This window comes from Talpa europaea (assembly GCF_964194135.1).
Source record: "Talpa europaea genome assembly, chromosome: 14".
NCBI lineage: Eukaryota > Metazoa > Chordata > Mammalia > Eulipotyphla > Talpidae > Talpa > Talpa europaea.
Window position 1 is genome coordinate 55,132,048 of NC_140082.1, and position 23,993 is coordinate 55,156,040.

The 23,993-nt window shown below is 47.1% G+C and overlaps 1 gene segment (V, D, J or C); it reads right to left on the reverse strand.

Annotated features, from left to right (window-relative positions):
* Nucleotides 1-561: 561 nt before the first annotated feature.
* LOC311184182 (immunoglobulin lambda variable 8-61-like) lies at nucleotides 562-8,778 on the reverse strand. The segment is given in 3 exons: nucleotides 8,733-8,778; nucleotides 8,349-8,639; nucleotides 562-638 (listed from the first exon to the last, which is right to left on the reverse strand).
* Nucleotides 8,779-23,993: the final 15,215 nt, after the last annotated feature.

Below are 23,993 nucleotides of genomic sequence, written 5' to 3' on the forward strand. Positions count from 1 at the left end.
CAAGTGTCACTGCTATTGCAGCCCCACGGCTGGCCCACAGGCTGCTTGCTCAGGCTGGCCCTAAAACCAGACATCTGAGGCAATCCTGACTTGACCTGGTCATACCATGTGACAGCTTCAGCTAGGGATGTGCTGCTGGGAGTGACTCTGAGGACAGAGGGAGGGAGGGGCCTATGCCAGGGTCTGCCCTGGAGGAGCCTGGGCCAGGACAGCAGCAGAGAAGAAGCAGAGCCCCAGGCTGAGCCTCAGCAGCAGCTGCCAGGGGTGCCTGCTCTTGGCAGAAGAGAAAGGGGGTTTTTGTTTCAGTTCCCCACAGGCCTGGAGCTCTGTGGGACCACTCAGACTGTTGTCCCAACTTGCACAGTAATAATCAGACTTGTCCTCAGGCTGGAGCCCCGTGATGGTCAGGGTGGCTGAGCTGCCAGACTTGGAGCCAGAGAATCGATCAGGGACTCCTGAAGGCCGTTTGTCATTACCATATATCAGGATTTTGGGGGCTGTCCCTGGGAGCTGTTGGTGCCAGTGCACAGAATTACTCCCAATGTTGGAGCTGCTTCCAGCTCAGGAGATGGTGACCGTCTGGCCCAGGTTCCCAGAGACTGACTGTGGCTGAGTCAGCGCAGACTGGGCCCAGGATCCTGGAAGGGAGAGAGAACAGGAGATGGGGATACTGGGCACAAGAGGATTTATCAGGGCCCCATGCAGCTTCTGTCCCCAAATTGAGTTTCCTGTGCAAAACGAGAGAAGCACTAGGAGGCGAGGCGTCCAGGCCATGGTGCTCAGAGCCCCTGAGGTCCACATGGGTCTGGGCTGCCCCCGGCCTCCTTTTCTTCCCCACCCTCTGCCACAGGAGGGGCTGTGCATGCAAATTGTTCACCCAGGGACTGCCCAGTCCCTCCCTGTGCCCTGGTGGTAGGGCTCAACTCACAGCCCACATTTAGCAGGAGGGAGGTTGGCTTCACCCCTAGGGAAAACTGTGGGAGGAAGCACCTGCTGGCACCACACACGGGTCCCTGCTCAAGGGACTGTTACAGCCCAAGAGGACACAGTTTCTGAGAGCCCACACAGATTCAGGGCTCAGCTGCCCAGTACTCAGGCATTTCTGCTCAGGACTCACAGGACTCACAGGACAGCCCCCAAAGCGCCCCCTGCTGGTCACAGGGCACACACTCACCAAGACCCAAAGCCCTGAGAGCCCAGCTGGGTGGGGTCTGCACATCACCAGGTCACATTGTAGTCACACTCCTGGGACTGACTCACAGGCTGTGTGACCCGTCCTGCTGCACAGGGTCACTGAGGCGCCCCCACTCTCAGTGGCTACCTGGTGGACGAGATGCCGCATGATCGTAAAAAAACACTTATTTTTTATGACCAGAGAAGACACGGCAAGCATCATATTCTTCCACTGGTAGACAATTTTGAATTTGGATGAATTTTCAGTTTCTCAAAATCATATGTTTTATTTTTTTTATTTTTATTTATTTTTATTTATTTTTATTTTTTTATAATAGATTTTATTGTTATATTCCCCATACAATTGCAGCCCCCCCATTCTGACCCCAATCCCTCCCCTCCCGCCCCCGCCCCCCTAAAAGTGTCTCTGGTTCATAGTTTTTTGTTGATTTTGATTTTCACTTTCTTATAGTGATTCATTTTCCTGGTCCCTTATTTAAGTTTTCTAGATTCCTGCTATGAGTGACACCATCCGGTATTTTTCTTTTTCTTTTTGGCTTATTTCGCTGAGCATGATCCCTTCCAGCGCCATCCATGTTGCTGCAAATTGCATGTGTTTATCTTTTTTGAATGCTGAGTAATATTCCATGGTGTATATGTACCACATCTTCTTGATCCAGTCATCTATTTTTGGGCATTTGGGTTGTTTCCAAAGCTTAGCTATTGTAAACAGTGCTGCTATAAACATAGGGGTGCAGGTGTTCTTTGGAATTGATGTTTCTGTGTCCTTTGGGTAAATACCTAGGAGTGGAATTGCTGGATCATATGGAAGCTCTATGTTTAGTAGGTCCAGAAATCTCCACACAGCTTTCCACAGTGGTTGGACCAGTTTGCACTCCCACCAACAGTGCAGAAGAGTTCCTTTTTCTCCACACCCTCGCCAACATTTGTTGTTGCTAGTTTTTTTAATATGTGCCATTCTCACTGGTGTAAGATGGTATCTCATGGTAGTTTTGATTTGCATTTCCCTGATGGCAAGTGATGTTGAACATTTTTTCATATGCCTGTTGGCCATTTGCATTTCCTCTTCAGAGAAGTTTCTTTTTAGCTCTTCTGCCCATTTTTTGACTGGGTTATTTTCTTTGTTGTTGTTGAGTCTCATCAGCTCTTTGCAGATTTTTGTGATCAGTCCTTTATCATTAGTGTTGGGTGCAAAAATGTTCTCCCAGTTGGTGGGGTTTCTCTTTGTTTTTGTTATTGTCTCTTTTGCTGTGCAGAAGCTCTTTAATTTGATGTAGTCCCAGCTGTTTATCTTTGCCTTCACTATCACTGCTTTGGGTGATATGTCTGTAAAGATGTCTTTGATGTGCAAATCACGTAGTGTTTCGCCTATATTTCCTTCTATATATTTTATGGTTTCAGGTCTTATGTCTAGTTCTTTAATCCATTTTGAGTTGATTTTTGTGTATGGTGTGAGGTAGTGGTCAAGCTTCATTCTTTTGCATGTAGCGACCCAGTTTTCCCAGCACCATTTATTGAACAAACTTTCTTTGCTCCAATGCATAGTCTTTGCTCCTTTGTCAAAGATTAGTTGACCATAAATCTGTGGGTTTATTTCTAGATTTTCTGTTCTATTCCATTGGTCTGTGTGTCTGTTCTTGTTCCAATACCATGCAATTTTGATGATTATGGCTTTGCAGTTGAGTTTGAAGTCTGGGAGTGTGATGCCTCCATTCCCTTCTTTTTTTTTTAGGAGACCTTTGGCTATTCGGGGTTTTTTGTGATTCCATATGAATTTCATCAATAATTGTTCTATTTCTGTGAAGAATGACAGTGAAATTTTGATTGGAATAGCATTGAATCTGTATATTGCTTTTGGTAGGATGGACATTTTAATAATGCTTATTCTTCCAATCCATGAGCAGGGGATGTCTTTCCATTTCTTTGTGTCTTCTTCTATTTCTTTTAACAGTGTTTTATAGTTTTCTTTGTATAGGTCCTTTACCACTTTTGTTAGATTTATTCCCAAATATTTGATTTTTTTTTGTTTCAATAATAAAAGGGTTGGTTTTTTTGATTTCTTCTTCTTCAGATTTATTGTTTGTGTATAGGAAGGCTACTGACTTTTGCGTGTTGATTTTGTATCCTGCCACTTTACTGAACTGATTGATGAGTTGAATTAGCTTTTCTGTGGAGTTTTTGGGGTTCTCTATGTATAATATCATATCGTCTGCAAATAGTGATAGTTTGACTTCTTCTTTTCCTATTTGGATTCCTTGGATGTCTTTCTCTTGTCTTATTGCCCTGGCTAGGACTTCCAGTATTATATTGAAAAGTAGTGGTGAGAGTGGACATCCTTGTCTTGTTCCAGATCTTAATGGAATTGCTTTCAGCTTTTCACCATTGAGAATGATACTGGCTGTTGGCTTGTCATAGATGGCCTTTATGATGTTGAGGTATGTTCCTTGTATCCCAAGAATTTCAAGGGCTTTTATCATGAATGGGTGTTGCACTTTGTCAATAGCTTTCTCAGCATCTATTGATATTATCATATGGTTTTTATATTTCTTTTTGTTGATGTGTTGGATAACGTTGATTGATTTTCGGATGTTAAACCATCCTTGTGCCCCTAGAATGAATCCTACTTGGTCGTGGTGAATTATCTTATGGATACATTGTTGGATTCTGATGGCTAAAATTTTATTGAGGATTTTTGCATCAGTGTTCATTAGGGAGATTGGCCTGTAGTTTTCCTTTTTTGTGTTGTCCTTGTTCGGTTTTGGTATTAGTGTAATGTTGGCTTCATAGAACGTGTTTGGTATTGTCCCTTCCTTCTCAATTTTTTGGAAGAGTTTGTGAAGGATAGGCACTAATTCGTCTCTGAATGTTTGGTAGAATTCATTTGTAAATCCATCAGGTCCTGGGCTTTTGTTTTTGGGGAGGTTTTTGATTACCATTTCAATTTCGCTAATTGTAATTGGTCTGTTTAGGTGTTCTATTTCTTCTTTATCTAGCTTTGGGTGATTGTAGAGTTGTAGGAATTTGTCCATCTCCTCTAGATTGTTAAACTTGTTTCCATATAACTGTTCATAGTAGTTACTGATTATTCTTTTGATTTCTGCTGTGTCCATTGTGATTTCTCCTCTTTCATTGATGATCCTGTTTATTTGTGCTTTCTCCCTTTTCAAAATCATATGTTTTAAAGTAATGCATTACAACTACTCTCCTGTACATTATTTTGCATCTATCTTTACCTTCTATGTTTAGGGAATTTAATCATTTTACTTATTCACAAAATAAAGGAAGAACAATGAATTATTATTGATATCCAAATTATTTTGCAATGTTTTTACAATATTTTCAGCGATGCTTTCTTAAAAATTTTTTTTTTGTATTTTGCAGTTAATTCCTTCAACTGTTTAAGTGATTTTTTTATGAGGCAAGAGATTTAGGTCATTCATTGACCCCAGTGGATCTGCAATTGTTCTGTCACCGTTTGTGGAAAAGACTGTCCTTGTCTGGAATAATTTTGCATGTTTGTCAACAATGATCTCTACATTACTGCGTCTATTTCTGGATTTTCTCTTCTGTTACACTGACATACGTGTCTATCCCTGATGTAAACTGTCTATCTTGTTTCAACAGAAATTGAAATAAACATTAAGTCAATTTGAAAATAATTGATAATTTGCCAAGGTGAGTTTCTCTCTACAATGGGACACATCTACACTGATGTCAGTCTCTTAGATGATGCTTACCTCCACTGTCCAGTTTTCTGCACGGATGTTTTTATATCATTTTATAAATGTACTCCCAAATATTTCAGTTTGACAGATGTTAGCTAGCATTGTAAGTTAGTTTTCCCTTATTGCATTTAAAAAATGCCCCTTAGTAATATTTTTATTGTTCTGGTATTATAGAGCCTTCTGGGAATTACATATGACTCTTGGAATATATAAATGTATAAATTTTTGGCTGCTTTTGTATAGCCTATGCTTTTCATCATCTCTGTAATAAAGGGGACACATGCATTCTGTTCTTTTGAATCTGTGGCCTTCATGGTTTTTCTTGCCTGTGGTCCTGCAGGATTGTCCAGTCTACGTTGAAGTAGAGACAGTGGACATGCTCGCCTCGTGCAGCTCTAGGGGAGCATCTTCAGGGTTACACCTTAAGTGTGACCTGAGCTGCAGGGTTCCCTAGTTCCCTTTAACAACTGAGGATGCTGCCCTGGCTGTCTCTTTCTCTGGGTTATTCTCATGAATGGGGTTGACATTTATAAATGTCTTTTCTATCTTGATTGATTGATAACATCATGTGATTTTTCCTCCTCAGCCCATTAATTATGTAGATTACATGGATCATTTTTAAAATAACTTGAGTATTGAGGTGAAACAAATGCATGCAAATTCAGAAATATAAATAAAGGGATGCTTGGTGTGTTGGCCTCCTAGTGATGCTTTAGCAATCAATGCACCACACTGGGTAATCTAGAAAGTATAAATTTATTGTCTGATAATTCTGGAGTCTAGAAATCCCAAACTCTGTTTGCCAGTATCTTGTTACCTCTGAAATGAGGAGTGGCATCTTTCTTGCCTTTTCAGAGTTACTGGTGATTTGTATGAAATCTTTGGAGTTTCTTTACCTACAGCTAAGTAATTATAATTTCTGCCTCCAAGGGATGTCCTTGGAGGTCATATAGATTAGGAGGCCACTCTACTACCATAAGACTTCATCTTAAAAATAAAATTAAAAATAATATCATCTGTTGAATTTTTTTTTTATTTCACCTCAACATATCTTCTTAAGATAAGCAATTTAAGAGCAACATTTGGGAAGAAGAACCTTCCCAAGACATTATATTTTAAAATGCAACACAGTTGGATTGCATTACAATGCTTTCTTATTAAATAAAATTAATACAGAAAAGGAAGACTTTTTTGTTTTGTTTTGTTGATTTTGTTAAAATCTGGATGACCAAGGAAATCACTGGAGATAATTTTTCTGCAGAATGTATTTTTGACTTCAGTCCTTATATCTGACCCAGAAGGAACTCTTCTTCCTGGAATATGGAATTGGAATTGAATTTTCTGGACAAAATTCTCCTAAGTGATTCACAATATTCCTCCACAATAGGCCTCAACAGGAATGAAAATCAATTCAGATCTATTCCTGCACATTTCTCTCTAAGGATCGTGAGCATTCAGGCTGCCCGAGAGCTCAGAAGTCTGGTGTGTCATCCTGATGTCAAAAGATCATATTTGTACCTGGTCTCGTCAAGCATAGGTTTGTGTCCTGGCTCCCCATCCTGGCCTCTCACTGTGTTGTACCCACTGTCGGGCAGAGAGCTGCAGTCCTCAGCCTCACCTTGAGGTGGGCCCCTGACAGAATGAGGGCAGCTTTGGCCCAAAGGATGTACCTGAGAACTGGGCCCCATCAGCGGTGTTTATTCTCTTTCCCACACATCACTGTCCTCTAGCCTGAACAGGCTTCTCCTGGAAGCAGTATGCACGGAGACCATTGGTGACCTCTCCAGTGCTAGAACCAGAGAGGAAAGTGATGTCCCTCTTGGGGACGTGGTCAGTGAGGGCTCCTGGGTCACCACAGCCTGACACCTGGACCCTGAAAAGGAAATCAACACACCAGAAAGAAGAGAAAAGACAAGTGATTCCCCGAAAGGCTGGGCTCTGAAACAACATGACCTGGGCAGTGAGCAAGGAGGGAGAGCAGGAGGACAGGCACCCAGTGAAATACGAAGACTTTCCAAAGTTCCCCTGAACTCACAGCTGGTGCTGGTGTCTGCGATGTCCCTTTCTCTCTCTCAGCTCCCTGGGTAAGGGTGTGTGTGTGGTGCACTACGCAAATATGAGTCTCACCACCATTCAGTTCTGTGTCTGCATCCCAGTTTGGAGCTTCACTCTCAGGAGGAGGCCTGGAGTGTTTGGGTGTCTGAGTGTGTCCCTTGGGAGGAAGCACCTGCTGTCACCTGACACTGGGGCCATGAGCACAGCCAGGAATCAGTCACATAGAATGATTGGCGTTTCACTACAGCCTTGCCCTCATGTTAAGTCCCACAGCAGCCCCTGGTGGCACACACAGGAGAATATTAGTGATGTGGTGAAATAGGTAGAAGAAACTTGAGCCATTTTTTTTATTTTAAATGAATAACTGCGACCTCTTCTTGAGTGCCTGATCAGAGCTTTCATTTTGCTCAATTGTTATTTCAATTTTATTATTTCATTTTGTTGATATTTAAGAACTCTTTTTAAGTTCTGAGATTTTCTTTTGTTTGTACCAAACATTTTTGTACTTGGTCATTAATGGATTATGATTATTGAATAAAAATATCTTATACTTATATCAGCATCTGAATTCTCACAAGCTGTTGTCTGTATATTTTGTCTTCATCAAATTTTGATTTTCTAAACTCTTAGATCCTTAGATATGTGTGAAAATTCTCAATTCCTGAGTATAGTTTGACATCCACCACATTTTCAGTGATGCCTTCGGTTTTTCAATTTATTTCTGAGGGTCTTGAAAGTTTTAAAGGGTAATTTCAGAGCGACTGTGTCCTGGAATGTTACTCTCACAGGATTTTAAACATTGCTTTGATAACAATAGAGGTAGGGGTACTGAACAATCTTTCATGTTCACACAAGTCTCCTGGATGCTGGCTAAAGGGGATCCTTGCTCACAGCACAGGCTTCTGCTCAGTGGCTTGAGAGGGGGGATTGTGTTTCCAGAAGCTCCCAGTAATGCTCCCGTTTCACCCCAAGAGGAAATGCTCCTTTCTCTGCATGGTTATGTCATGGATGAGGGTGTAGGTGTTAGTGCTCTTTGAATAAGAAGTCTTTGTGGGTTCCTGGGTCTGTTAGTCTTAACGTGGGTCACACAGTTGATGCGAGGTTCCCTCCCTTTTCTCACAGGCAGAGAGAGAGGGAGGAGGGACATTCTCAGAGGATCATCACCCTGGAGATGGACACAACATGGGGGTACCAGGAGGAGGCACCTGGGGATGAACCAGCACAAACAAGGTCACAGAGCCTCTCCCTCCAACCCCGGGGGATTTACCCCCAGCCTTTCTCTTTCTTCCTTCTGAGGCTGAGCCCTTCTGGGCATCTGAGGAGGTTTTGGCTGCACTTCCCCATGGGTTCACATCACTGTGCAAACGCCATTACCCTTGTACAGTACACAGTGATACTCGGCCTCATCCTCGGTCTGAGCCCCAGTGATGGTGAGGGCGGCTTTGTTTCCAGAGATGGAGCCTGAGAAGCGATTTGGTACCCCAGGCGTGCGGTTATTTGTGTTGTAGATCAGCATGTGTGGAGCACGGCCTGGGGTCTGCTGGAACCAGCCCGGATAGTTACCAGTAGAGACTGACCCAGAGCTAAGGCCACAGGTGAGTGTGACCGTCCCTCCTAGGGACACTGACAGTGATGGCTCCTGGGTCACAGTCTGAGAATCAGCCCCTGAAATGACAGGAGAGAGGCAGGTGTTGTTATGAGAACAGGGTCATGCTGCTTTATGTGCCCCCAGCCCAGGAGAGAGTCCCTTCCCCTGACCTGAGCTGTAAGCGAGGATCCCAAGCAGAAGCACCGTCCAGGCCATGGTGGGGACACTCCCGAGATGTGGCCTTCTCCGCTCCTGGGCTGGAGTGCACTGTCCTCAGTCTTTTCATGCCTCCTGGACCCATTAGGGGGGAAAGATGCTTCATGCAAATCAGCTTCCTCTCTCCTTCTGCCGCGGGGTCCCCCTGCTGTCTCCTGGGGAGATTGAAAGAAGCAAATGCTGGGACCTCACACATAGCAACCGGGGCTCGGTGACTGGAGTACTGAATGATGGGCTGACATCTTTCACGAAATCATCACTCCGAGTCTCTGGGGATCTCAGAGACTAAATCTAAATCTCTTTTAAATCTCTTCTCTGGAAAGTCACAGGAGCAGAGAGAACATCAGGAGACCACGGAAGCTTCCAGGTTGAGTGCAAGCCCAGTGTCCTGCAGATTCCATTCTTTTGCTCCCTGTCACCCAGGAGAGCTGGCGCTTTAAAGATCCAAAGGTTCTGTCCTGTCTTCCTGCTTTGGGCAGTGCTTGCGCCCACCACCAGAGGGAGCCTCGGGACCCTGTGCGCTGCAGGAGCACTTGGCACCAGGAAGACTCTGCTCATCTGGCTGTTTCTCTGTCCTGCATCCGAGGTCACCCCCTTAGTAGCATCCATCTCAGACAGCTGTGCATGGAGTGGCAGGACGGGACCTATTTCCCTTCAACACATTTTGTTGAGGTAACTGGTTTATAACTTTGGTTAAGTGCCAGGTGTACATCATTGTAACTCAACCTACCGGTCACCACATCCTGACCATCACCTGATGGTTAGCTTCCATCCATCCCCGTCCATCTGTCCCTTTCCTTTTCCACCCACACCCTCAGCCCCTTCCCTTCTGGGAACCACCAGACTGCCCTGTATCGGAGAGTTTTGTTTTGCTCTGTTTGTTGCTTTATGTTCCATGTATGATTCAAATCATTGAGTATTTGTCTTACTTTCTATGCTTTATTTTCTATACTGTACTACTCTTAAGTCCATCCGAGTTGTTACAATTGGTAAAAGTTCATTTCTTGAGGCTAATATTTCATGGTCTCACTCTCTCATATATATATATAATGTATATCACCTCTTCTTTATGCATTCATCTGCTCTGGAAAATTGGGTTGTTTTGACACTGTGGTTATTATAGATAATGCTACAGTGAATGAAAAGATGCTGCAGTGAATGAAAAGATGCCTACATGATCTACAGTTAGGCTTTTAAAAAAATGATACCAAAAGTGGAGTAGCTGTATCCTATGGTATTTCTTTTTTTTTAAAGATTTATTTATTTATGCATACAAGAGCTGGGGTACAGGCCAGAGATGTGGGAGTGGGGGGCTGAAAGGATTCACCAGAGACAGAGTGGGGAACAGAACAAGCAGACTCACCGAAACACACTGCTGAGGGGAGCAGTGGGTGAGACAGGAGAGGTCTGCTTCGCCATGTGGGTTGCTCTCTGGCTGTCCGGGGATCCAACTCGTGCTGCAGAGGCTGTGGATAGCTTCATAGTGCTGTGCTTAACCCCTTGTGCCAGCAGGGAGGCCCCTCCTATGGTATTTCTAGTTTTAATTTATTTTGTGAAACCTCCATGCAGTTTCCCTAGAGGCTGTTCCAAATTATGTTCCTTCTAATAGTAAATGAAGGTTCTTTTTTCACTACATCCCCATCACATTTATTTCTAGATTTCTAAAAATTGCAGTTCTATCAGGTGTATGATGATATCTCATTGTGATTTTGATTTTCATTTCCCTAATTATTAGGAAATGTGAACATTTTTTCTGCGCCAACAACCAGCTGGCCCTGCAGCCTGGACCCAGCATTGTCCCCCCTGAGCAGCCTGGGCTGGCTGACACAGAGTTGTTCCAATTCACTGTAAAGATAAACACGAGGAGGAGAAGTAGGAGGGAGACTGGTAAGAAAGGAAAGGCTGATGGGAACACATATATCTGCGCTGGTCTTAATGACGGGGTCCATGTGCACATGAAGGGGTCAGGATCAGGGTAATTCATGCCCTATGGCCTTCTGCGCGCAGCATGTTAGATGTTACCTGTGAAGAGCTGGAGCAGGAAACTGAGAACCACAGTGTGAAGTTGCTCAAAAGAGGCCTCAGGAAATTGAATATGATGCTTATGAAGAAGTTGAAGCTGACAGAAATATTACCCATCTTCCCAGTCTTTTTCTTTCTGATACAATGAGAACAGGTTTGAAGAGGGAATTTGATGAAATTTTTACAAAGAAAATAGTAAGTCCTGAGCTGTCCTTCCCTGGCAACTGTGCTCTGAAACCCTCTCTCTGAACTCCTGTATGATGAGAACAAGGAGAGGCAAACAGAGCTTGCAGTGCTGGCTCTGCCTTCCCTCGGAGAAGGGAACTGTTCTTGGATCCTCGGCAAACAGGGTGGACTGTTAAAGACAGTTTGGACACAGCAGCTTTCACACAAGAGCTGGACTCTAAAGACCAGTTTCTGTGCTCAAGTTGCCAAATTGTAGAAGACTCATGTTCAATCATGAGTCACATTGATTGTATAGGGCTTGACAGTTTTAGGAACAGGGGGTAATAATCTCTCCATCTGTGAGTTAGAATGGGCATCTCATTTCTTGAGTTCAACTTTTGCACCATCTGAACGCAAAATATTATACTTGTCTGAAGGCAAAATATTTGTGTTCTAGGGGGCTAATTAAATGAATGTGGTGTGGGCCTCCCTGGTGGTGCAAGTGGTTAAGCACAGCACTATGAAGCAGTGGCAGCCTCTGCAGTAGGAGTTCGATCCCCAGCCACCCAGGGAGCAATCCACATGGCTCAGCAGACCTCTCCTGACTGGCCTGCTGCTCCCCTCAGCAGTGTAGTTCAGTCAATCTGCCTGTTCTGTTCCCCACTCTGTCTCTGGTGAATCCTCTCACCCCCCACAGCTCTGGCCTGTACCCCAGCTCTTGTAAGCATAAATAAATAAATCTTTAAAGAAATAAATGAAAGTGGTAGATTTTTGCATGCAAAAGCAAGTATAGAAGATTTATGGGTAAGGGTGACTTCGGGGAGCCCTCGCCATGTCTAACCATTCAGATACTTGGACAATGTGGAGACACTTGAGTCAAAAAGGACACATTAAGGTCGATACATGCTCCCCCTGTGACACTCCCCTGACACTCGAGTGACAGTTTCCTCTGTAGATGTGGACTCTGTGCCCAGCGTGACTATATATGTTGGGGTGCAGGGAGTGAAAGCGGTAGCTTAAGCCTATTGCTGAGGAAGTTAACAGTGACTGGATCTTGTCCATCAGTCGTCCATTCGTTGTCGTTATAAACCTGCCAGAGAACTGGGACCAGCCTCTCTGCCTCTGAACAATAAAATGAAAATACCGAGGAAATGTGTTTCCTTCGAGGCATTTTGTGTGCATGCTCTTGCTGCTCCTCCGTTTCCTTTGCATCAGCGATTAACCCAGTTATTCCATAATGTTTGCAACTGAATTTACTTGGATAGTTTAGAAGTTGGTGGGGTAACCGACATGCAAAGGGCTGTGGGGGAAGCACTCTGTTCCTTAGGCGGCAGAGGAGGCGCCTCATCAGGTAACCCCTCACTGACCACTTCTAGAGTGAGAAAGGCTGTACCTGATTAGTACCTTGAGTTTGTGATGCTAACTTAGAAAGCAGCGACCCAGTAGAGACCCAGAAACACAGGTCACCCTGGACACACCCACATCCACATGACATCTGAGTAGTGCCTGTTCCCGTGCGTGTGCCTACAGTGAAAATTTTCATTCTTCTCTCTTTTCTCCATCTCCCCTCTAACTCACCTAGACCTGCCCACTTTTTCTCTGCGGACCCCCCCACCCCCCTGCCCGCCACCTCCAGACCGAAAGCAGCAGTCTCCAGCCTGTTCTTGCTCAATTTATTCACAGTGCAGCTGGAAGGTAGTGAGCAGATGCCAGGTGGATGTGTACCCCCACAGTCAGTGACGTTGCACCCTCTAAGGGTCATTTATCACAATGATCTGGACCCTCCCTCCATCTCCAGCATTGCCAGTGCTTTCCAGGGGGCTCTCCTGGAAGTCTTCCCTGCTCATCCAGTGCACAGGCTAAAACCACCTTGTCATTTATTTGAATCTTTGCCTTTGTGTTCTTTCCTCCGATTGGAATGCACTGACCTATGCAGCTACATCTATCTCCATCCTACTCATTCCCCAAGCCCCAAAGTAGATGTCATTCCCATAGACAGGCCTCCATGGAACAAGTCCCCACCACCCAGCCGCACCCCCACACGGGCCACTGCCCAAACAGTCCACCTGTTCTCCATTTTTTTCTCTCTTGGCTACCTCGCCAGGGGCTGCACTGGTAAGCACTCATGTGGCATCACGTTGGATTTGGTTTGAATTAGGAGGAGATCTGTAAGTCCTTGGGGTAAAAAGGCTCATTTTCTGCATCCCTGGAGCTCCTAGTGTATCTCCAGCATGGAGAACCCAGAACCCTCGCCGCGAGGCAACCCCCTGCTCTGCTTGCTCTGCTCACCAGGCCTCCAGGTTCTCTGTCCTGTCTGAGGAAGGCGGGTTTAGCTCTGATAACTTTAACACACAGAATCTGAGCGGTGAGGGTCCGGATTCTGGTCTGCATTGAAGGCAGAAGAAACTGTTCCAGTCTCTCTAGGAGAAGCCTCAAGGGAGCTTTGCAGGTACTTGAATTGGTGGAATGCTGAAATGTCAGGAAAGATTTCACAAGAGAAGTTACGGAACCGAGTATTTCTCTTGCCTCTTGGGGAGAGGGTTAATTAAGATTTGCGGTGAGAGATGATTGAATCTAAATGTGCACCCAGATTCGGGCTCCACGATGCCCATAATGGAGTGGCCCTCACCTCCCACTCTGCTCCTGCTTCACCATGCTGGTGTCTGTGCCTCTCTCTGCCCACAGCTGCCCTTTCCACCTGCTAGACTCAGCCCACCCCTGCTCACCATACGTTCCATTTCCATTCACTTGGTATCCAGTGCACACTAACAGATTTAATAAATTTAACCGATTAAAGTTCCTCTTGTAAGAACAAGCTATGTGTTCCACTTGGTTCATTTTTCTATGGTTCTTGCCAGTTTGCAAATATTGCCTCTGTTTATCCTGGATGTTTGGTGACTATTTCATGGACATTATTATTGCTTAAACTATCTATCTCATCAATCTGCATTCTTTCTTGAATGCTTAAGAACATTTATTAATGCGGCATTCTGTGAGTGAACGGTTTTCACAGTTTAATTCAGATACAAATCCTACCAGGTAGTAAGGAACATACACATTTATCATTATGACCCAATCCTACTTTTCTTATTTTCTTATTCATTATGTTTCTTAATTAACAGCTTTTATTTTTAGAGCAGTGTCAACATAATCTCAATATCACATGATCAGTGAATCCAACCAATGTCACCAATTCACCAATCCACCCAATGTCAGCAAACAACTGAGGGTGTCTCTCCTACTCTGAAGGGTCAAGTGGTCCAGGTTCCCCAAAGTCTATATTCAGGAGGGGTGATGTTCCTCATGGCACCACCTGCAAATGCAAAGCATCTTATAGTATCCCTGCTAATCAGTCTTTGGGGGGAAATGAATAAGAATTAGCTCAGTAAGAGTCACCCTCTTCCAAAATGTCAGGGAACCAATGAGAAGGAGAAATTGGCTCATGGATTTGGGGCTGTGATTCTGGACACAGCCACTCTGGAGATGCCCTCTCTGTAATAAATGAAGGGGGCAAAGGGATGTGCAGGGAGACCTAACATGGGCAAGGTAGCACCTGCCCAGGGGAGGTGCATGGCAGGGCTGGCTGCAACCCAGGCCACCTCAGGCCAACCTGGGAAAGACTATGCTGCTAGTAGCTTGTGAAGTCAGTGCAAAGGGTCAATGCTGCACTAGGGGCTGAAGGGAGGTACAGGGAAGGTGTCTATTTCGAGCCATTTCCAACCACCTCTTTTTGCCAACCTGTGCAGAGAGAAGCAGGATGAGGGATGAGGGATGTGCTCAGAGTTGTCTTCCTGGAACCCCAACAAAGAATCATGGTTCCCCCTGCACTGCTACGATCCACTTCTCAGCTTCTGTGTGATGGGTGCTGTTGAACATTGCTAGACCCTGAGCCTCCCAGTCTCGCCAGTGCTGTGGCCTCAGCCTCAGGTCCCCTGGGTGAGGAAGGGAGGTGACTTTGGCAGCAACTGCTGCAGTGGAGAGGGAGCCTGGTGCTGGGTTTTCCAGTGCACACGGGAGGTCACATGCAGTCACATGTCACTACGGATAAGACCATGCTTGCTCAACACCCCTGGAGTTGACACGCTGCTTGCTCTGAGCCTCAGGAGGAACAGAGCAGTGCCCTGAGACAGGCTAGGCATGTCAGATGTAGAGGGAGGGGCTCCTGCCTCTTGGAGATGATCCCAGGGAGATGGACTCGGGGCAGCTGCACCCACACCCACCAGTGGCACTGAGACAACCACTGAGTCAGGTCTAGACACTAGACTGGTCATGTATGGGGTCAACCACCTGCATCTTCACCCATCACCCCCCTGGAGGGTTCTAGGTAGCCCTACAATTTCATTATGCCTATAGAGACGTGATGGGGATGGGAAAAAATGAACTTTTAAACCAAGAAAAATGAGAAGTCATGTGCACATACCTGGGTCCTAGAAAAAGAGGTGTTCGCCCAGAGGTGACATGGATGCCCCCGAGTTAGATTCAATCCCAGCCAGAGCAGCTCTGACTGCTACAGGAGGGAGAGCACGGGGGAGGGTTGAGTCTCATTTTCCTCGAGGCAGGAGCACCGATGAGCGTCACACTCCTGCCATGAGGCACAGGAGGCAACAGCCTCGTCCAGGCGGAACTGAGATGAGCAGAATTCCTGCCTTTGTTAAAGCATTTTTGGCTCAGGGAAGTGACTAAGGGTTCTGGAGTGCTTGTTTTACCTTAATCAAATAATAGTACAGCCCACCCAGCAGGGGCTGCCTGGATTCTGCTGGAAGCCAGACTGCGTGGTGGCCCCGACACTGAATCTTCTGCCCAGCATGCAGATGAATCTGACTGAAGCTCCCAGAGAACAGGGAGGGGCTGAATCAGCGCAGGCAGGAGAGGGAACCTGCATGTACACATTCCTGGGTGACAGGGCATCTCCAGCTTGACTTCAGGGGTGCTGAGAAGGCTGGAGGGCTAAGTGGTGTCCCCAGCCTGTTCCCACCTGTGAAGTGAGGGAGGAGCATGAGGAGCAGAGGCATCCAGGCCATGGTGCCATGGTGCTCACAGCCCCTGAGCCCACAGGGGGCTGGGCTGCCTCAGGCCTCCTTTTCTTCCTCACCCTCTGCCACAGGAGGGGCTGTGCATGATAATGGGGTTCCATCCAGGGGCTGCCCATCCCCTCCCTGAGCCTGTGCTGGAGCATAGATCATCACCCCCCTGCGCCCTGAGTGAGGAGGAGGCATTTGCTTCACCTCTGGAAGAGCCCTGGGAGGAAGCACCTGCTGACACCACACATAGGCTCCTGCTCAGGGACAGTGCCAGGACAGATGAGGCCTCAGCAGCTGTGTCCCCATGACAGACCACAGGGCCTAGACCTAGGCTCAGGTTCCGTGGTGTGAATTTCCTCACTGGGCTGCTGGGTGTAGAACACAGGGCAGTCCCACAGCGCCCCCTGCTGGTCGCAGGACACCACTCACCATGGCCTGAAGCCCTGAGAGCCCAGCTGGTGTCTGCAGCTCACCAAGAAATTCTCCTCTCATGTCTCCAGGCTCTGACCCCAGGGAATGTGATTCCCATACATTGTATTTGATCTCTGACATGGAAGCACAGACAAGTGCATTTAAAACCATTTTGAGGACATTATACAAAAAGTTAAATAATCCAGGTGTGCCTCCAGTCAGATGCCAGAGAGGAAGGGCTTCATAGGAAGCTCAGTTAATTGCCTCAACAGATAAATTCTAGGAATTTATGACATATGAAGCAGTGGGTATTTCAGAAAAATATTTCAAAACATCATATTCAAAACTATGACTCCTGTACCATCTATGATCCCCAACCCAACACCCTCTCTTTGGGCAGAATATTCCACGCTGCTTATGAAGCTACAAGACCTAACTTTCCTTCTCCACACCCACCCCCCATACATTCACACAGACAAGGGCACTGAAGACGAGGATTTGGAGGACACATTGCTTTCCAGCTCTCTTGACAGATGCACAGTCTGTGGGTTCTCATCTGCCCGAACCCAGTTACCAGAGTTGGCATTACATTAGGGGCCTATGGGTTGGATGAAACATCATTGATATCTGCAAATATGTCCAGCTCTGCTCACATGTCTACACAAAGGACTTCTTCCCTTGAGTCCACAATGTCTGTGGTTGGGATTCATGTCCAGGCTCTCTGCATAGTGGCAGGAGGCCTGAAACTGGGTGAGAGGAGAGCCCAGTGGGCATTTGAGGTCAGGGTGGGGGTCAGCACTGTCTGTTCCTATCACCACCCTTATCCCTGTTATGCACTAAATGTCCTGTGTCTCTCTCTATCCCATGTGCTCTACTCACAGGAGAGAGGTGGGTACCCGGTGTCGATGCTACAGATACATTGACACAGAGAAATTCAGAAGTCAGGTCTATGGTGCTTGTCTAGTATTTGAAAGTTCCAGGTTTTCAATTCATATTGTTTCCATTGAAAAAAATTCTCTTTCATGCCCCTGCCTTGATGTTTAAGTCATGGGAATGTGATAAGGAAAGGAATAGGAGTCTGTGGTAACTAGGAAGAGGACATCCTGGAGTCTCTTTTTCTAGAACATATGAACTTGGCAGCTGGTCGGAGCCACACATAAATGTTCAAATCACGACTTAACTTAATCCTCCCATAACCCTATGAAGGAGCCAATGGCCTGATCTCCCATTCAAAGGTGAGGAGTCAAAGATTAAGTCCTCCCTGGAGTTGAGAACTGAACGTGGGGCATCAAGGGATGGGAACTGTGGGCCCGGGTCCCTGCTGACATGGACGAGCCCAGACCCCGAGGGTCTGCCAGGGCTGAGGAATGTGTATGAGGCTCTGTCTGTGCAGGGTGAGAGCCCACCCATGTGGGTGTGGAAGGTCCCCCCAGGCTCCCTTTGTGAGCAGAGCAGAGCAGTGGGGAGGATTTTATCTCACTTCCCCCTGGGTCTGGAGCACTGTGAAGAGTCTGTGTTTATATCATATATACTACAGTAGTAGTCGGCCTCGTCCTCAGGCTGTGGCCTGGAGATGAGCAGGAGGCCTGCATTGGCAGAGACATCTTTGGCCCCAGAGAAGTGGCTGGGGACCCCGGGGCCATGATACTTATCTGAGTCTGATTTATAGTAGAGGAAGAACTGGGGAGGGCTCCCTGGCTTCTGCTGGTACCAGCGTATGGTATAGCTGCCAACACTGAATCCGCTGCTCAGGGTGCAGGTGAGTCTGGCTGTGGCTCCAGGAGACGCAGAGAGGGAGGGCGGCTGAGTGAGCACAGGCTGGGAGAGGGAACCTGCAGACACAGACACATGCACACGAAGATCAGTCCTAGATGGGTGTGGGGCCCAGTGGTAATGCTTCCGGATAGGGACAGTCTGGGTCTCTGAGTCCTGTCTCTACCTGTGGAGTGACAGAGGAGCAGGAGGAGGAGAGGGGTCCAGGCCATGGTGCTCACAGCCCCTTGGCTCCCTACAGCTCTGAACAAGGTGCCTCAGACCTTTCTTATCCCCTCCCCACTGCCTCACAGGGTGGGGCTGCCCATGCAAATTTGTCCACCCACTGCCTCTCCCCACCGCATTTTCAGCATCTGGGCCCTTAGACAGGGAGGGGGGTGTGATGCAGTAGCTTCCCATGGGTGGCCCTGGGAAGAAGCACCTGCCAGGTCCACACACAGACCCTTGGCAGAGGGTCTCCTAGGACTACTGAGAACAGGGCTGCTGGGTGCCCACAGGAAGCCTAATGCCCAGACCTGGGGCCTCCAGTCCTTGCAGGGCTGCCCAGCTGGAAGTTCCTGTCCTGCAACAACTCCCATAGAAGGTCTCCAGGTGTGCCCTGCTGTCTCCAGAACCTTCGTTTCTCCCTCTAGAACCAAATCTCACTTCTTAGACTCCTATGTGTCCAAGTCCTGAGAGTGATCTTCATGGAAAGAAAGGAGGAAGAGTGGGCCGACCATGCCTCACTGACTTCACCTAATGGGTAGTTGGACTAGTGGGGACACTCTTGTGGAGAGCATCGGGAACCACTGTGGCACTGAGGACAAGATGCCTGAATACATGGCTGAGTGGATCCGCCTGTTGGTGCTCACAGAGATGGGCTGTGACAGAGCTGAGCAGATCCAACAGAGAAGGACACAGAATGTCAGATGCTGGTCCTTCCAGAGCAGGGCTGAGAGGAGATGCAGGCACCCAAGGATGCTGAGGGAAGTGGGGAGCAGCATTGGAACCCCAGCAGGGCTGACAGGGTGGCCTCATCATGGACCTGGACTCCATGTGCTAGGAGTGTCTAATCCGTGTGTGTTGCTGTCAGGGATGCACAGCAGAGAGTCATGACAATGAAAGGTCTAGAACTGTGCAAAGATATCCTGGGATGGGAGGGTCAGGAATATGTCATGAGGGAACACAGGGAAGAGGTGAGCTGTCACTTATCTGGAGAATATATGTGACAGAGAGGTGACAGACATGATCCGAGGTTGTGGGTTAAAACTTAGCTGTCCTGGGCCTCCCTGGTGGCGCAGCAGTTGAGCGCTGGGTTGTGAAGCTGCCCGCAGCCTCTGCAATGCCAGTTAGATCCCTGGCCACTGGCTAGGGTCCCACATGGGGCGCAGACCTCTCCTGCCGTCCGCTGCTCCCCTCAGCAGTGTACTTCGTCAGTCTGCCTGCTCTGCTCTCCGCTCTGACTCTGGTGAATTTTCTCACTCTCCCATGCTTCTGACTGTACATTGTGCTTGTATAAATAAAAAATAAAAAACAAACAAACAAAAAAACTTAGCTGTCCTACAATATTTTAACAAAATCTTAATGTCAAAGCTTGTCAGTTACTTGATGTTTCTAATCTATCAATAATAACAATTTGTGATTTTTCAGCCCTGGATGGACACTGGCTCTCTAATGGGGAATATTAAATATTCATTCAAGAAATTTCTGAGGACCTAGCACTTAAAAGATTATTACACAATATCCTGTAATTCCTTTACCCATAGCATTGCTTTACTCAGTTTTCATTTTATACCACTTTTATGATGTTCTCTAGATGATGATCCTGCAATTAAAATCACAACTTATAAGTGATGATATGAAATTTGTGACGTATGTTACAATTCCCAGCACACAGAATATTCTCCCAGCTGAAGTTCAGCTGATCCAGGCTCATCCCCTGCTGCAGGAGCCGCCTCTGCCCCTGAGGGCCCAGGGTCTTTGTTCCTTGTCTGTGTCAGGCCCTGGTGGCTGTGATCATGGCCATAACATGGGCACAGAGATACCAGGACACACCCCATAAGGTGTCTGCTCCATGCAGGTGGTATCTCCTCTGTCCTCACCACTCTTTGGGAGGCAACCTGGGCTCCACGTCCTTTCCCCTCCTAGTCACATTTTCCCGATGCCCATGTGTCTCCCTCCCCTATGAGGTCCATTCTAAGGGGCCTCAACCAAAGGTTATTTCCTGCCCACGTGCACACCAATCCAGCACAGTGACACTTGAGAGTGAGGCTGGGTCCTGATCATCTCTTCATCAGGTGATGGTGGCTCATGATATCCTCCCCAACATGGTACCTGCTTCCCACCTCACCTTTCCCACCTCTTTGCACCCAGCACAGCAAATTTCCCTGGGCACTGCCTGCGATTGCTTGTTCCCGGGGGAGGCGACTGGGAGGATGAGATCCTGACCTCTGGCCTGGCTACAGGAGTTCACCTGAGGCAGCAGGAACTCACCCTACACCTGGAGTCGCCCTATGTGTGTGTCTCTGCTCAAATGTCCCTTTCAGAAGGACCCAGTCACACTGCCCCGGGGGAGCCCCCTACCGGCCTCATCTTTACCAAGTATATGTCAGCATCTCATTTTCAGTTAGGATCACATTCAAGGGACTGGCTTTTTAGGAATTCATGCCATGAACTCTCAAGCCCACCACACAACCCATAACCATGAATTTCCACATGGTGTTAAGATTTCCTTACAGTTAGTTGTTAAGTAATTTTCAGCTCTAAGGTCTCAGCCAGATTCCCTGCCTACAACGTGTCACTGAGTTCCTTTAGGCTCCTCCTGGCTGTGACAGGGTCTCAGTCCCCTGTTCTGATGTGTATCCACATTCAGCGTGTGGGGTTTTGCTTGATCACATCCACCAGGGTCACTTCTTTACACTTACTGTTGGACACGGTTCTCAGAAAGTTTGTCTCTTCCTCCCCCACCTCCCATTAGTCATTGATTCCACCATTTTAGAGGGATGGATCGTGAATACCTGTTATACTTTGCCTTATAACCCAACACTGCTGCAGTGTGTGTTTGCACAAACTGTTTATTTTTGCCTCTGGCAGCCCTGCACACTGGTTCATGTTAACAGGTGTGTCCATGTGTGACAATCCTGTTAACAGGTGTGTACATGTGTGAGCTGTGTTCCTTTGTGTGGTTCTTTTCTATGGAACTCCAGGCTGCTCTATCTTCATCATGAGTGATTCCTGCCTCTTCTGAGAATCACCATCTCCCAAAGAGTTCCTCCTCCTATATTGGAGACAGATTTTAGAAACTATCTGGAGCCCAGCACATAGTCCTTAGGGCTGATTATCTCTCTTTTGATTGACAGCACAGACAGTATATATTAAATCACTAACCCAAAATTCTATAAAAATATAAATTTAAAAATGGAACTGTATAACAGTAAAAATAGCATATTTTAAAAATTCTTCTTGAATTGGAGTTTAAGGTTTTAATTCAAGTCACAACCTAATAACATCTCAGAAAAAAAATAAATAACTCTTCTATCCAGGTGTGCATAGATATCTATAAATAATCCTGAACTATCTGCCTCATGAAGCTAAACATGGCCTCACATGGACACTCCCCACTCCACATCAGTGCTCCCTGGTCACTCCAGCCTCTTCATTGCTTGCCTGCCAGGCTCTCCATTTCACCTTCACTAGATTTTGCTTTTGCAGGATATGATGAATAACAATCTGCTCTATATAGTGTTTTAGACATTATTCTTTTCTAAGAAATATCCATTTGAAGTTAACATCTGTGCTTGTGACTGATAGTTCATTCCTCTCAAGTCGGTAAACAACCGGTCCTATAAATGTACAACCTGCAGGGAGACTGCCGCACTTCTTCCCGGGGAGGCTGGGATGCATAAAGCTGATACAAACATCCAGGTGAAGAGTTTTGGTTGTTTTCATTTTTTGCTGGTTATGAATAAAATATTATAAATATTCACAAAGAGTTTTCTCACAGGAAAAGTTTTTCCAATTTTTAATAATTCTTATTTGTCATTATTTTCTGTATCAACAATTCAAACTCAGAAAATCAAACAAAACCAGGCAAATGTCTCAATGAAGCAAATAATAAAATCTGGTGCAAACTGTACAGACCAATCCTTTGAGAGCAGCCACGACAGGGCTGAGGCCTCTTGATAGGTTCACGGTCCAAGGAATGTTTCACTTAATGAAAAGTCATGAGGAAATAAATGAATCCAAGCCACCTTAGAAGTAAACTGCTCCTGAAACAAAGGAATTTCTCTTTTCTTGAAGACTCCTTGCCTAGGAACCTAGTGCTGGATGTGACTCTGAGGGGAGAGGGAGGGAGCCCCCAGCACCCAGGGTCTGCCCTGGAGGAGCCTGGGCCAGGACAGCAGCAGAGAAGGAGCAGAGCCCCAGGCTGAGCCTCAGCAGTAGCTGCCAGGGATGCCTGCTCTTGGCAGAAGAGAAAAGGGTTTGTATCTCACTTCCCACAGGCCTGGAACACTGTGGGACCACTCAGACTGCTGTGCCAACTTGAGCAGTAATAATCAGCTACGTCCTCAGGCCGGAGCCCCGTGATGGTTAGGGTGGCTGAGCTGCTAGACCTGGAGCCAGAGATTGAATCAGAGACCCCTGGGGGTCGAATGTTATTATCATATATCAGGCTTCGGGGGGCTGTTGCTGAGAGCTGTTAAAACCAGTGCACATAATTACTCCCGATGTTGGAGCTGCTTCCAGCGCAGGAGATGGTGACCCTCTGGCCCAGGTTCCCAGAGACTGAGCGTGGCTGTGTCAGCACAGACTAGACCAAGATTCTGGAAGGGGGAGATACGGGAGATGGTGATGCTGGCTGGCCGCTAGAGACAGGAGGAGTACCCAGGTGTAGGGTAAATGGCTTTTAGGCTTTTCTGTCCTCCCACCATTAGGATTGCCCTGCCTGATGGGTACCTGTAGTTGTTGTATGCTGTCTTGTTTACTTCTGGGGGCCCTGGGGGTAGTAATGAGATAGTCACCAAGAGAAGCAGAAGAGGCAGGAGAATGAAGAGAGAGAGAGAATCCAGGGTGAATACTTGCTGGGGGCTTGGAGGCCTCCCGGCCACCTACCCCCACCCCCCGCACCCCTGCCTGCTGTGTAACTGTTTGCCACACTACATGTAAAGCTCAATAACAGCCTGAGAAACCCACAAATGGCTCCAGGACTCCTCCTTTACCCGCCTGTGTTCAGATCCTAGAAACCTGCTCTGTGCCCTATCCTGCCCCTACACCAGGGTCCCATGCATCTTCCCAGGGCCTGGACCCTGTCCCAATATCGGTCACCTGTGCAGTGAGTGAGGAGCAGAGGAGAGGAATCCAGGCCATGGTGCTCACCACTGAGGCCCACATCGGGCTGGGCTGACCCAGGCCTCCTTTCCTTCTCTACTCTTTGCCACAGGAGGGGCTGTGCATGTAAATGTGGTTCCATTTGCCCCTCGACGAGTCCTGGTGCTGAAGCAGGGCTTATACCTCAAACTGAAGAAGAGGGAGGTTTGCTTCACCCCTTGGGAGAACCCTGGGAGGAAGCACCCGCTGACACCACACAACAGTCTCTGATCAGGGGACTGTATCAGACCAGAGGGTACCCGCCTCTTAAAGGACCCCAGGGCCCAGACCCTAGGTCCAGGCTACTCAGAGTGAATGATCCTCCCTGAACTGCTGGGGTCCCCACAGGGCAGTCCCACAGCGCCCCATACTGCTAAGCCCTGAGAGCACAGCTGGGGTCTGCAGCTCCCAGGTCACTGTCTCTAGTCGCACACCCAGGGCCTGATTCCTAGACAGTGAGATCCCATTCTACTGTGC